The sequence below is a fragment of the Heptranchias perlo genome, chromosome 2 (genome assembly GCF_035084215.1).
Source record: "Heptranchias perlo isolate sHepPer1 chromosome 2, sHepPer1.hap1, whole genome shotgun sequence".
NCBI classification, from domain to species: Eukaryota; Metazoa; Chordata; class Chondrichthyes; order Hexanchiformes; family Hexanchidae; genus Heptranchias; species Heptranchias perlo.
The window spans coordinates 20,979,441-20,991,679 of record NC_090326.1 but is presented as its reverse complement, the minus strand read 5'-3'; the positions used below and the strand labels follow the sequence as shown (position 1 = coordinate 20,991,679).

General features: G+C 43.1%; 1 protein-coding gene across 1 annotated transcript in view; it reads right to left on the bottom strand.

Moving 5' to 3' along the window:
- Positions 1 to 12,239, bottom strand: part of LOC137335711 (genetic suppressor element 1-like) — a 193,652-nt gene that overhangs the window by 102,162 nt on the left and 79,251 nt on the right. The gene's annotated exons all lie outside the window — the stretch shown is intronic.

Below are 12,239 nucleotides of genomic sequence, written 5' to 3'. Positions count from 1 at the left end.
GTACTATATGGCATCTATTACTCACCACTGTATTAATTAGGTCAACAACTTTCCCCCCATCCAACACTCAACATAGTGTTCAATACTCAAAGAATACACATCTATTATTCTTCTTGAAGATGATAAAAGAAAGCATATTTATCTAACATATCACAACCTCCTATCTAACTCATTCACAAAGTTTTCAAATTAGTTTCCAGAGACCCTAAATGGGTCCCGCCAAGGCGATCCATAGGTCGGGTGAGGTCATTAGTTATCTATCTATCTGGAACCAAGCATGCTGCACACTGCAAGCACAGTGTTTCAACAATTGTATACTCTATTGGGCAAATTCACCGATACCGTGCTCTCAAGGGAACTGCACTCAAGAGGAGTATGGGTCGGAGAATCAGGGCTACAATAATCTGGTTCTGGAGCAACAGACAGAGAATCAGGGCTACTGTATTCTAGTTCTGGAGAACGGGTCGGAGATTCGGGGCTACAGTATTCTAGTTTTGGAATATTGGTCAGAGAATCAGGGCTACGGTATTCTGGTGCTAGGGTATGAATCAGAGAATCAGGGCTACGGTATTCTGGTGCTAGGGTATGAATCAGAGAATCAGGGCTACGGTATTCTGGTTCTGGAGTATGGGTTAGAGAATCAGGACTACAGTATTCTAGTTCTGGAGTATGATTCAGTGAATCAGGGCAACAGTATTCTAGTTCTAAAGTGTAGGTCAAAGGATCAGGGCAACAGTATTCTGGTTCTGGAGAATGGATCAGAGAATCAGGACTACAGTATTCTTATTCTGCAGTAAGGGTCGGAGATTCAGGTCTATAGTATTCCAGTTCTAGAGTGTGGGTCAAAGAATCAGGGCAACAGTATTCTAGTTCTGGAGTATGGGTCAGACAAATAAGGCTATACTGTTCTAGGTCTGGAGTATGGGTCAGAGAATCAGGGCTACAGTATTCTAGCTTTGGAGTATGGTTCAAAGAATTAGGACTGCAGTATTCTAGGTCTGGAGTATGGGTCGGAGAATTAGGGCTACAGTATTCTAGTTCTTCAGTAGAGGTCAGAGAATCAGGGCAACAGTATTATAGTACTGGAGTATGATTCAGTGAATCAGGACTAAAGTATTCTTGTTCTGCAGGATGGGTCAGAGGATTAGGACTACAGTATTCTGGTTCTGGAGTATAGGTCAGAGAATCAGGACTACAGTATTCCAGTTCTGGAGTATGGGTCAGAGAATCAGGGCTACAGTATTTTAGCTTTGGAGTATGGTTGAACGAATTAGGACTGCAGTATTCTAGGTCTGGAATACAAGTCAGAGAATTAGGGCTACAGTATTCTTGTTCCGGAGTATGGATCAGAGAATCAGGACTACAATATTCTAGTTCTTCAGTATGGGTCAGAGAATCATGGCTACGGTATTCTTGTTCTAGAGTATGGGTCAGAGAATCAGGGCTAAAGTATTCTGATTCTGGAGTATGGGTGGGAGAATCAGGGCTACAATATTCTAGCTTTGGAGTATGGTTCAAAGAATTAGGACTACAGTATTCTAGGTCTGGAGTATGGGTCAGGGAATCAGGGCTACAGTATTCTAGATCTGGAGTTCAGGTCAGACAATCATGATTAAAGTATTCTAATTCTTGTGTATGGGTAAGACAATCAGGGCTACAGTATTCTGGTTCTGGAGTACGGCTGGGAGAATCAGGGCTACAGTATTCTAGTTCTAGTGTATGGGCCAGTGAATCAGGGCTACAGTATTCTAGTTCTAGTGTATGGGCCAGTGAATCAGGACTACGGTATTCTTGTTCTGCAGTATGGGTCAGTGAATCAGGGCGACAATATTCTACTTCTGGAGTATGGCTCGGAGAATCAGGGCTGCAGTATTCTAGCACTAGAATATTGGTCAGAGAATCAGGGCTACAGTATTCTGGTTCTGGAGTACGGGTAGGAGAATCAGAACTAAAGTATTCTAGCTCTGGGGTATGGTTCAGAGAACCAGGGCTATAATATTCTAGTTTTGGAGTATGGTTCAAAGAAATAGGACGACAGTATTCCAATTCTGAAGTATGATTCAGTGAATCAGGACTACAGTATCCTTGATCTGCAGTATGGGTCAGAGGATTAGGACTACAGTATTCCAGTTTTGGAATATTGGTCGGAGAATCAGGACTACAATATTTTGGTTCTGGAGTACGGGTCAGTGAATCAGCACTACAGTATTCTAGTTCTGGAGTATAGCTCAGAGAATCAGGCTGAGACCGAGGCCTTCACTAGATAAGGGTTCCAGGCTAAATGGAGGGCGAGGTGCCTGTTACTTGGTCCTTTTCCTTCCCCGGGAGACTTTGGAGCATCCTGGTGCTATCCCAGGCTTCACTTGGTGGTCCTGGAGAGCAGCAATAAGATGGGCCGACAGGAAGGAAATTGGCCCAAAACCCAGGCCTTACCTACCCATCGGCAAGTGCATGCGGCAGGCAGGGAAGGGAGGGTCAGCGGCAGCGGTGGGAAATTAAGGTCTGGGTGGGGAGGCAGCCCTAGGCCTTGCTGCCCAATGATGGTTTATTTTTATTCTGGTATCAACAAATAGGATTTTTCAGATGTTATCATTCTGGACTATCCAGCTCTGGTATTTAGTACAGTACAAAATCAAGGCGGCAACTGGCTACGGATCTTAGGACCATATAATGGCATCTCATCAGCTTGGTTTAAGGGTTTGATGGTATAATTCTGCAAATCGTCATCTTCAACGATCAACTGCCAAATGCAATTGAAGAGAAAATCAGAAATTCTCAATATAGCACTGAAGTTCTGGTTGTTGTTGTCTGTCAATATCACTTTGCCCTTATTTTGCTGATAATTATTTATAAATTTTCCACAATTGCTATGTAATTCCATCTTTTTACGTGCACTCCAATCACAGAATGACATGCAGATGTGAAATATTTTTAACATGCAGAAAAATACGATAGCATGCAAACAGGATAATGTTGTCCAGAAGGCATTTCTGTACTGTACTCCTAACTGTATTGTAAGATTGTGCCCGAATGAAATACATCTCCGGAGACACAATCAGATTAATTCCAGGAACAATTCAATGCAGGTTAACTCTCCTAGAGCCTTATCAAGGTTCAGAACTGAAAATAAAAGTGGGCTGCTGGCAGTCTCATGGTAATCAGAATGAAAATAGATCTCAGGACTCTGAATGAATCATTGAAGGAGGCCATTTGGCCCATTGTGCCTGTGCTTGCTCTCTGAAAGAGCTATCCAATTAGTCCCACTCCCCCCTGCTCTTTCCCTTTACAAATTAAATTTCTCCTTTACAAGTATATATCCAATTCCCCTTTGAAATTTATTACTGAATTTGCATCCACCACTCTTTCAGGCAGTGCATTCCAGATCATAACAACTCGCTATGTAAAAAAAATTCTCCCTATCTCCCCTCTGGTTCTTTTGTCAGGTGCTTACATTTCAGGTCTCCTGCCAGAAAGAGATATAAAGGTCACATGAACCTGAAATTAAATAAAAGAACAGTGGCAATTTTTTAGCCACTTATTGGTTAGGAATCTACAATGTGGGGTTTGCTCTGATGAGTGCATATATGAATTTGTATAATGTAGTATACACTTGATGGTTGAGTTACACTGTGTAGCTGGTTGGGCAGCAAAATGGCCAGTGGGAGCAGCAAAAAATGCAGCAGGGCACAAGGTGGGCAAGGGTGACAACAAGGGGGATTTGGCAGCATGAAGAATGCCAGGTTCATAGCTGCAAGAGAAAAGTGGGTATGCAGTGCAATGAACCATTCACTATTCACTGCAATCAAAAGCTGAAGAAAAATCAGTTTAAAATACAAACACATTAAGAAATTCTAACAGTCTCAATTTTCTGTCTATCGACCAAGAAATGGATAAAACTTTAGCTCCAATCAGACCTGCAACTTTACCAAAAAGGAAGTATCCTGTATAATTTAATGAAGAATGTTGCTTCACCTCAACCATTTAGCAAGAAATTATTTGCCTACTTTCTGAAGACAAATTGAGAGAGTAGCACCTTCTGATTGTTTGAACTCACAAAGCTCTCCCCCATTATTATGTGCGCAAATTGGTTGCCGTGTTTGTCTACATTACAACAGTGACTACACTTCAAAAGTAATTCACTGACTGTCAAGTGTTTTGGAATACCATGAGAATGTGAAAAATCACTATATAAATGCTCTTTCTTTCTTTAATCTGTTGTAACTATTTAGAAGCACATTACTAGGCCCGCGATGGAACTTACGCCTGCTCTCAGAGGGCCTTTCAGGAGGCACAATTGGTGGAATTTCCCAGGGACACTTGGGAATTCCCCCATTCATGTCCTTTGATGGAACATTTAAATAGCTAAACTAAGGTGTGATTCACTGTTGGCATGCCACAGAAGATCTGGTAGTTTGATAAAAACAATTTGGTCTACATTTGCCATAAAGCACCAGTTAGTATTCAGTGAATTTAAGGTACCAATCTAATTTTTGTTGCTCAAAAATTGACATAAATCAACTTGCCCAAATTTTTTTTTGCAAGCCTTGACTGAAACCCCTCAGGTTAATTGTATTATAATCTTCAGCTGCCGTAAGAACATTTACTTTCTGTAATTTGCTAATGCCAATACAAAGCGCAATGCACAGTTAAAAAGAAATTGTTTTGGTTGATGACACAATACTAAGTTTAGATGGGCTGAATGAATAATACGTTTTTACACCATAAGAATCAACCTATAACTCTTGGAAGTATCCTTACAATGCTTTATAGTACAAGAAGCTATATCTTAAAAACAAAATTTTAAAAATCCAAATTAATTCAAATGTCCTTGAATATCCTTGGCCCTAATCATGCTCAGAAGTCAAAAATTACTAGCTTTATTTAAAATGAATTTATTTAGGGATTATTGGTTTAATGACATAACTATTTGCAGGTTATGGGCTGTTCTGGCCTGAGTCCATTATGTCACCAAAACAGTTAGTGTTAGAAGATTTTATTTGTGGAATTTTTGGCACTGCAGTATTTGGAATTTCTATTTAACTGCCTCCTTGAAGTGGTGCAGAAATCCTACACCAATACTGATGGCACCTTGTAATAAGACATATATTTAAGTGTTAGCCTTGGTTCAGTAACACTCTTGCCTCGGAGTCAGAAGCTCATGTGTTCCAAACTCTGCGCCAGGACATGAGCACATAATCTAGGCTGACACTCCAGTGCATTACTGTTGGAGGTGCTACTTTTCGGAAGAGACATTAATCCGAGGCCCCATCTGCCCTCTTTGGTGAGGTGGACTTAAAGATTCCACGGCACTATTCGAAAAGGAGCAGGGGAGTTCTCCTGGTGACTTGGCCAACATTTATACATCAACCAACACCACCAAAAACAGATTACCTTGTTATTTATTTAATTACAGTTTGTGGGAGCTTGCTGTGTGCAAATTGATTGCCCTGTTTGCCTCCATTATAACTCTGACTGCACTTCAAAAATAATTCATTGACTGTCAAGTGTTTTGGAATGCCATGAGAATGTGAAAGTCACTATATAAATGCAAGCTTTTTCTTTCTTTAATGTGCTTCTAAATAGTGTCAGTGGTGGTAATTTTAACTTTTATCGCTGAGCGAAAAACAAGTGAAAGCATTATGTAAAGAAAATTGGGCGAGATGTAAAATGGGCTGCCGATTTGCTATCATTCATTTTTCGCTCAGCGATAAAGGTTAAGATTACCTCCAGTGTCACAACTACAGTGCGAACTATACTTAATAGTTGGAAACGGGGAACAGAATTTTGCCAGGATTGACTTTAATATAGTGGTAGTTGCTGTTAAGTACTTCAATAGCACAATCTAAATCTATAATGGAATTTAGTGTCAGGAAAACCACCATTGGTAAGGGAAGAAATTGTGATGCATCCCTAGGAAGAATGCTACCAACAAAACGCCACTCTCTGCTTAACCCCTTACTGTCAATCTAACCATGCTGGAGGCAGCATAGCAGTAATAGTATTTGCTGTTGAAATTTTAAGACTATAAGAGGTAGGAGTGGGAGTCAGCCATTTGGCCCTTCGAGCCTGCTCCGCCCATTTAATGAGATCATAGCTGATCTGATTTTTAACCTCAACTCCATTTTCCTGCCTTTCCCCATATCCTTTGACTCCCTCGCCGATCAAAAATTTATCTAACTCAGCCTTGAATGTATTCAATGACTCAGCCGCCACAGCTTTTTGGGGTAAAGAATTCCAAAGATTCATGACCCTCTGGGAGAAGAAATTCCTCCTCATTTCTGTCTTAAAATGGGCAATCCCTTATTCTGAGACTATGCCCCCTAGTTTTAAATTCCCCCATGAGGGGTAACATCTTCTCAGCATCTACCCTATCGAGCCCCCTCAGAATCTTGTATGTTTCAATAAGATCTCCTCTCATTCTTCTAAACTCCAATGAGTATAGGCCCAACCTGTTCAATCTTTCCGCATAAGACAACCCTTCCATATCCGGAATCAACCTAGTCAACCTTCTCTGAACTGCCTCCAATGCAAGTATGTCCTTCCTTAAATAAGAGCACCAGAATTGTACGCAGTACTCCAAGTGTGGTCTCACCAACACCCTGTACACTTGTAGCATGACTTCCCTGCTTTTATATTCCATCCCCCTAGAAATAATGGCCAATATTCCGTTTGCCTTCCGCACCTGCTGCACCTGTAAGTTGACCTTTTGTGTTTCATGTAAGAGGACACCCAGATCCCTCTGAACCGCAGCATTTTGTAGTATTTCTCCATTCAAATAATATTTTGCTTTTTTATTTTTCCTCCCAAAGTGGATGACTTCACATTTTCCCACATTATATTCCAACTGCCAAATTTTTGCCCATTCGCTTAACCTCTCAATATCCCTTTGCAGACACTTTGGGGTCGATTTTAGCACCCGCGATCGGGTGCGTTCCTGGCGGATCCGAAAATCGGGGATTCCCGGGGCGGGGCGGGAGCCCGGCTCCAACCCGCCCACTTCCGGGTTTCCCACAGACGCACTGACATGCGCGCGCAGCCCCCGCATGTGGGGCTCCCGCTGGCAATTAAAGCCACTTATGCTATTTATTTTGGTATTTCAGGTAGTTTACAGACCTGATTAAGGAGATATTTTAGAAGGGTTGGGATTTTACATACAACTGGGACTGTTTCCCGTTCCGGTGGAAACACTCCCAGTTCAAATGGACGTGTAGGGGGGGTTGGTGGGGAAGACACTCACTCATTGCAGGAGGCCACTCTGTCACTTTGGACAAAGTTTAGCCTCCACCACCCTCCTCCTAACAATTAAATTCACCAACTTGCACACTTACCCCGGGGTCCAGACACATGTACCTACCTTGCAGACCCCCTCAGATGTACATCTTCCGGATGGGGGCCGCCGTAGCTGCAGTCATGACCTCCTCGGAGGGCGAACAGCATCACCAGCCTCGCCATCCACGCTGTCCACCTCTGACACATGGAGCTCCACAACACAGTGCTGTGACACATCCACCTGCACAGCAGGAGGGAGGGCAACCGCAGAGAGAGATGCGTCGCAGAGGGCACTACCCTCGCCACAGGGTCCACAGACCAAGGCTCAGCTTCCTGGACCTCTCCGAGCAGCAGTGCACACGGAGGCTCAGAGTCACTCGACATGTAGTCGTGGACATCTGCAGCCTCCTTCATGCCGAGCTGCTCCCGGCTGGCCCGAGCACCATCTTCTTACCTGTCGCTGTCAAAGTCACCACTGCCCTCAACAACTTCTCCTCCGCATCCTTCCAGCGTGCCACCGGGGACATCGCCGACGTCTCTCAGTCGTCTGCACAAGAGTCCTGCAAATGCACCTACACCCACTCTACAGAGACACAATGGGTGGTATCAGTTGTGGGTCTTCATGGTGATCCTCAGGAAAGGGCATTATTGCACAAACCAGACAAGATTCGCAAAGACGTGGCAGTAGTGGTGACAATATAATATGTAATGTGAATTGGTCAGAAATTAAATAGAAGTAAAAACCATGACAAACCCTCAAACACCGTTGTGCATCCCCTTCATGCTCACGACATGTTTGCCTTACGCTGCCTACTGCATATATATGATGCATGCCCTGTGGCTGCAGCACAGGTCGTGGCAGATTGAGTAAGGCTGACTGTGAAACAGATGCATAAGAGGGTGAGTATGAGATAGTGCCATGAGATTGTATGAGAATTGGGTTGAGTGGTAGTGGCGGGATGAGTACTGGCGAGGTGAGTAAGTGCAGCTAAGATGAGGATGAGTGAGTGTGAGGGGTGATGTGACAGAGTAGTGTTGGCAATGCAGAAGGAGATGTGGGGTGGGGGCGGTGATGTGGCAGATGGAGTGTAGGGGAATGAGTAAGTGCACTCACTTTGGCTGACCTACTTAGGTCATTGCAGCGCCTCCTGCACTGTATGCAGGTGGGCGATATGTTGGCGGTGCAGGTGACTTCCTCTGCCACCTCGAGCCAGGCCTTCTTGGTAGCAGAGTCAGGCCGCTTCCTCCCGCCCGCCGGGGGGAAGATCTCTGTCCTCCCCCTCCTCCTCACCCCATCCAATGATACCTGGAGTGAGACATCATTAAACCTGGGAGCAGCCTTCCCCCTGGACTGCTCCATGCTGCACTTTTTCTTATTTCTTACAGCATCAGTCAGTGGAGGACTGCCCCTTTAAATAGAGCTCCTCCAGCTGACAGACCTTACTGCGCATGCGCAGTCCGCCCGCCGCGCAGCTCAGCAGCAGGGAACCCGGAACAAGAGGTAAGTGGATCCAATTAGCCTGCGATTGCGTTCGGGGCAGACTGATTTCACCGGGCGCGTTGAATCGCCCCCCGCCGCGAACCCGCCGCCCTGGTAATATCGGGCCCTTTTTTTCCTCACAATTTGCTTTTCCACCTATCTTTATATCATCAGCAAATTTGCCCACAATACACTCTGTTCCTTCATTCAAGTCATTGACATATAGTAAATAGTTGAGGCCCCAGCACTGATCCCTGCGGCACCCCACTAGTTACAGATTGCCTTTTGAAAATGGCCCTTTTATCCCGGCTCTTTGTTTTCTGTTAGTTAGCCAATCCTCTATCCATGCCAGTATATTACCCACAACACCATGAGCTCTTATCTTGTGCAGTAATCTTTTACCTTATCGAATGCCTTTTGGAAATCCAAATATACTGCATCCATTGGTTCCCCTTTATCCACCCTGCCCGTTACTTCCTCAAAGAACTCTAATAAATTTGTCAGACACCATTTCCCCTTCATAAAACCATGTTGACTCCCCTTGATTGTATTATGAGTCTCCAAATGTCCTGCTACTACTTCCTTAATAATGGATTCTAGCATTTTCCCAATGACAGATGTTAGGCTAACTGGTTCTATAGTTACCTGCTTTCTGACTCACTCCCTTCTTGAATAGAGGTGTTACGTTGAACCTGTCAATATCCCTTTGCAGACACTTTGTATCCTCCTCGCAACTTGCTTTTCCACCTATCTTTGTATCAGCAGCAAATTTGGCCACAAGACACACTGTTCATCCAAGTCATTGATGTATATTGTAAATAGTTGAGGCCCCAGCACTGATCCCTGCGGCACCCCACTAGTTGAAAATTGAAAGCTACAGCCAAACATTTTTCACCCAAATGCCACTAACCCTGATGGTGTATGGGATTTCCAGTGGACATTCTGCTGTTGCTATTCTCTTTAAATTTTGCCATTGTGTTCCTAAGAGCCTTGCAAAGATCTTAGCCTACAATCAGAGTGCCACAGTTCAGAAAAAAAGGCATGATGAACATTAGTTTAAATTTAGCTATTATGGTGCCGTGATTTGGGCTTCCTCCACACACTTAACTCAGTAAAGTGGCACTTTCCATGAGGATACTTAGTTTCCTATGAACTGAAACCTACATCCTTTTGTATGCCGTGAACAGATAGCACACTAGTGAACAAAGGTTACCCTTTGAATATGGTATTACACACTGGAGGCCCACCAAGCTTTCCTGTCCACTCTGATTTCATCTCGTTCCACCAGTTTACATAGATTAACACCTCAAAAGGAATGACGTAGACATCAAATATTTTCTCATATATTTCTGAAAGAGGCAACAATATCAATGAAGAGAACCATCTCGGACAGACAAATTTTATTGAAATGCAACTGAACCAGGAGTGTTTTGTTTATGGGCTGCTCTCTGACACAAAAACACTTTTAAAGATGCCACTGATCCAAAAGCAATCCGTAATTCACATTACTCTGTCTAACTAAAGTCATATAAATAAATACAGAAATTTTCCCTATTTGATATATAATGAAATTCTGCTGCGCAGTGTTGCCAAATAAAAAGGACATCTTTTTTGCCAGGTTTCTTGGAATTGCAATTTGTGTAGGGTGTTAACCATGACATAAGAAGAATTTAGTCTCATGTTTCTGCCTAATTCTATCTGCTAACCTACTGTACTAATAGGGACTTAAGAGGAGAGATTACACAAATTGGGGTTGTATTCTCTGGAGTTTCGAAGGTTAAGGGGTGATCTGATCGAAGTTTATAAGATATTAAGGGGAAAAGATAGGGTGGATAGAGAGAAACTATTTTTGCTGGTTGGGGATTCTAGGAGTGGGGGCACAGTCTAAAAATTAGAGCCAGACCTTTCAGGAGTGAGATTAGAAAACATTTCTACACACAAAGGGTGGTGCAAGTTTGGAACTCTCTTCCGCAAACAGCAATTGATGCTAGCTCAATTGCTAAATTTAAATCTGAGATAGATAGCTTTTTGGCAACCAAAGGTATTAAGGGATATGCGCCAAAGGCGGGTATATGGAGTTAGATCACAGATCAGCCATGATCTTATCAAATGGCGGAGCAGTCTCGAGGGGCTGAATGGCCTACTCCTGTTCCTATGTTCCTAGGATGGCAGGATATGAGAAGGGAGTAGTTTGTGGCAGAGAAAAGGAGTTTCGAATCATCCTAAAGTGGTCACAGGATTTGGCTGAATTAATATGTGGCTAACAATTAGAAGCATGTCATACATAGTGCAGCACTGACCATCTATCAGTGATGGTTTCTGAGCCATCTGTGGCCATTTTCAGTGTCAACAAAGAAAGTTTGTAATTTTGGACTGAAATATTAGATTTCATCGGGGGTCATTGAGGTGTGTCACAGCTTATCTTTGGAACATTTACCTCCCTTAGAACGTTAAATAAACTGGGTAGTGTGTGTTGGGGCATATTTTACCCCCCCCACCCCCATTTCCTGCCCAACATTTCACCCAAATGTTCCACTGTTTTCCCCACGTTACTGTAAACATCGTCCCATGTATTTCTTTTATGTACTACCAAAAACTAAACGGCTATGTTTTGCTAAATAAATGTTGCCTATTTCATAGCTAATTAACATTAACAGTTAATTTATACTGAAAACCCCACAGATCAGCAAACCATTACTGCTTAGATGGAGTCTTGATGTGGAGATGCCGGTGATGGACTGGGGTTGACAATTGTAAACAATTTTACAACACCAAGTTATAGTCCAACAAATTTATTTTAAATTCCACAAGCTTTCGGAGGCTTCCTCCTTCCTCAGGTTCACCTGAGGAAGGAGGAAGCCTCCGAAAGCTTGTGGAATTTAAAATAAATTTGTTGGACTATAACTAGATGGAGTCTTGCATTGTCAGAAGGGAATTGACTTGTTAGTTGTGGGAGGAGGTGTCAGTCTGAAGGATTAATGACTGCAACATAAGCAACACAAGTATTTTGAGTGATAATCAGCAATAGATCAGTATATATTAGAGAAAAACATAATACCCAGACATTTACACCTGACATTAAATATATATGGATCATTAAAGCCTTTTTTAACCGATTTCCTCCCATAAATGAACATACTTTTTAGGGTTAGTGGGTTTGTAAAAAGCAATCCTTCCCTGATTTTGGCATTAAAACCCTCAAATTCTCCCCTGTCTTTGTGCTGTAAATCAGGTCCCAAGATGCACATGCATCACATTCGTGACAGGATCATGTATGTTGTGTGATGTGTGTGACATATTCATGTACAGTGTTTACATGGCACGGTGCACGTGATGATGTCACTAATGTAACAGGCACATCTTGGGACTTGGGTTGCCAACTCTGGCTGGATGTATTCCTGGAGGTTTCACTACATGACCTCCTTCCTCCAACTGCCCCGCCCCCATGAACCCCTCATTGGTCGCCCGACACGCCGCCTTCCCCACCCCA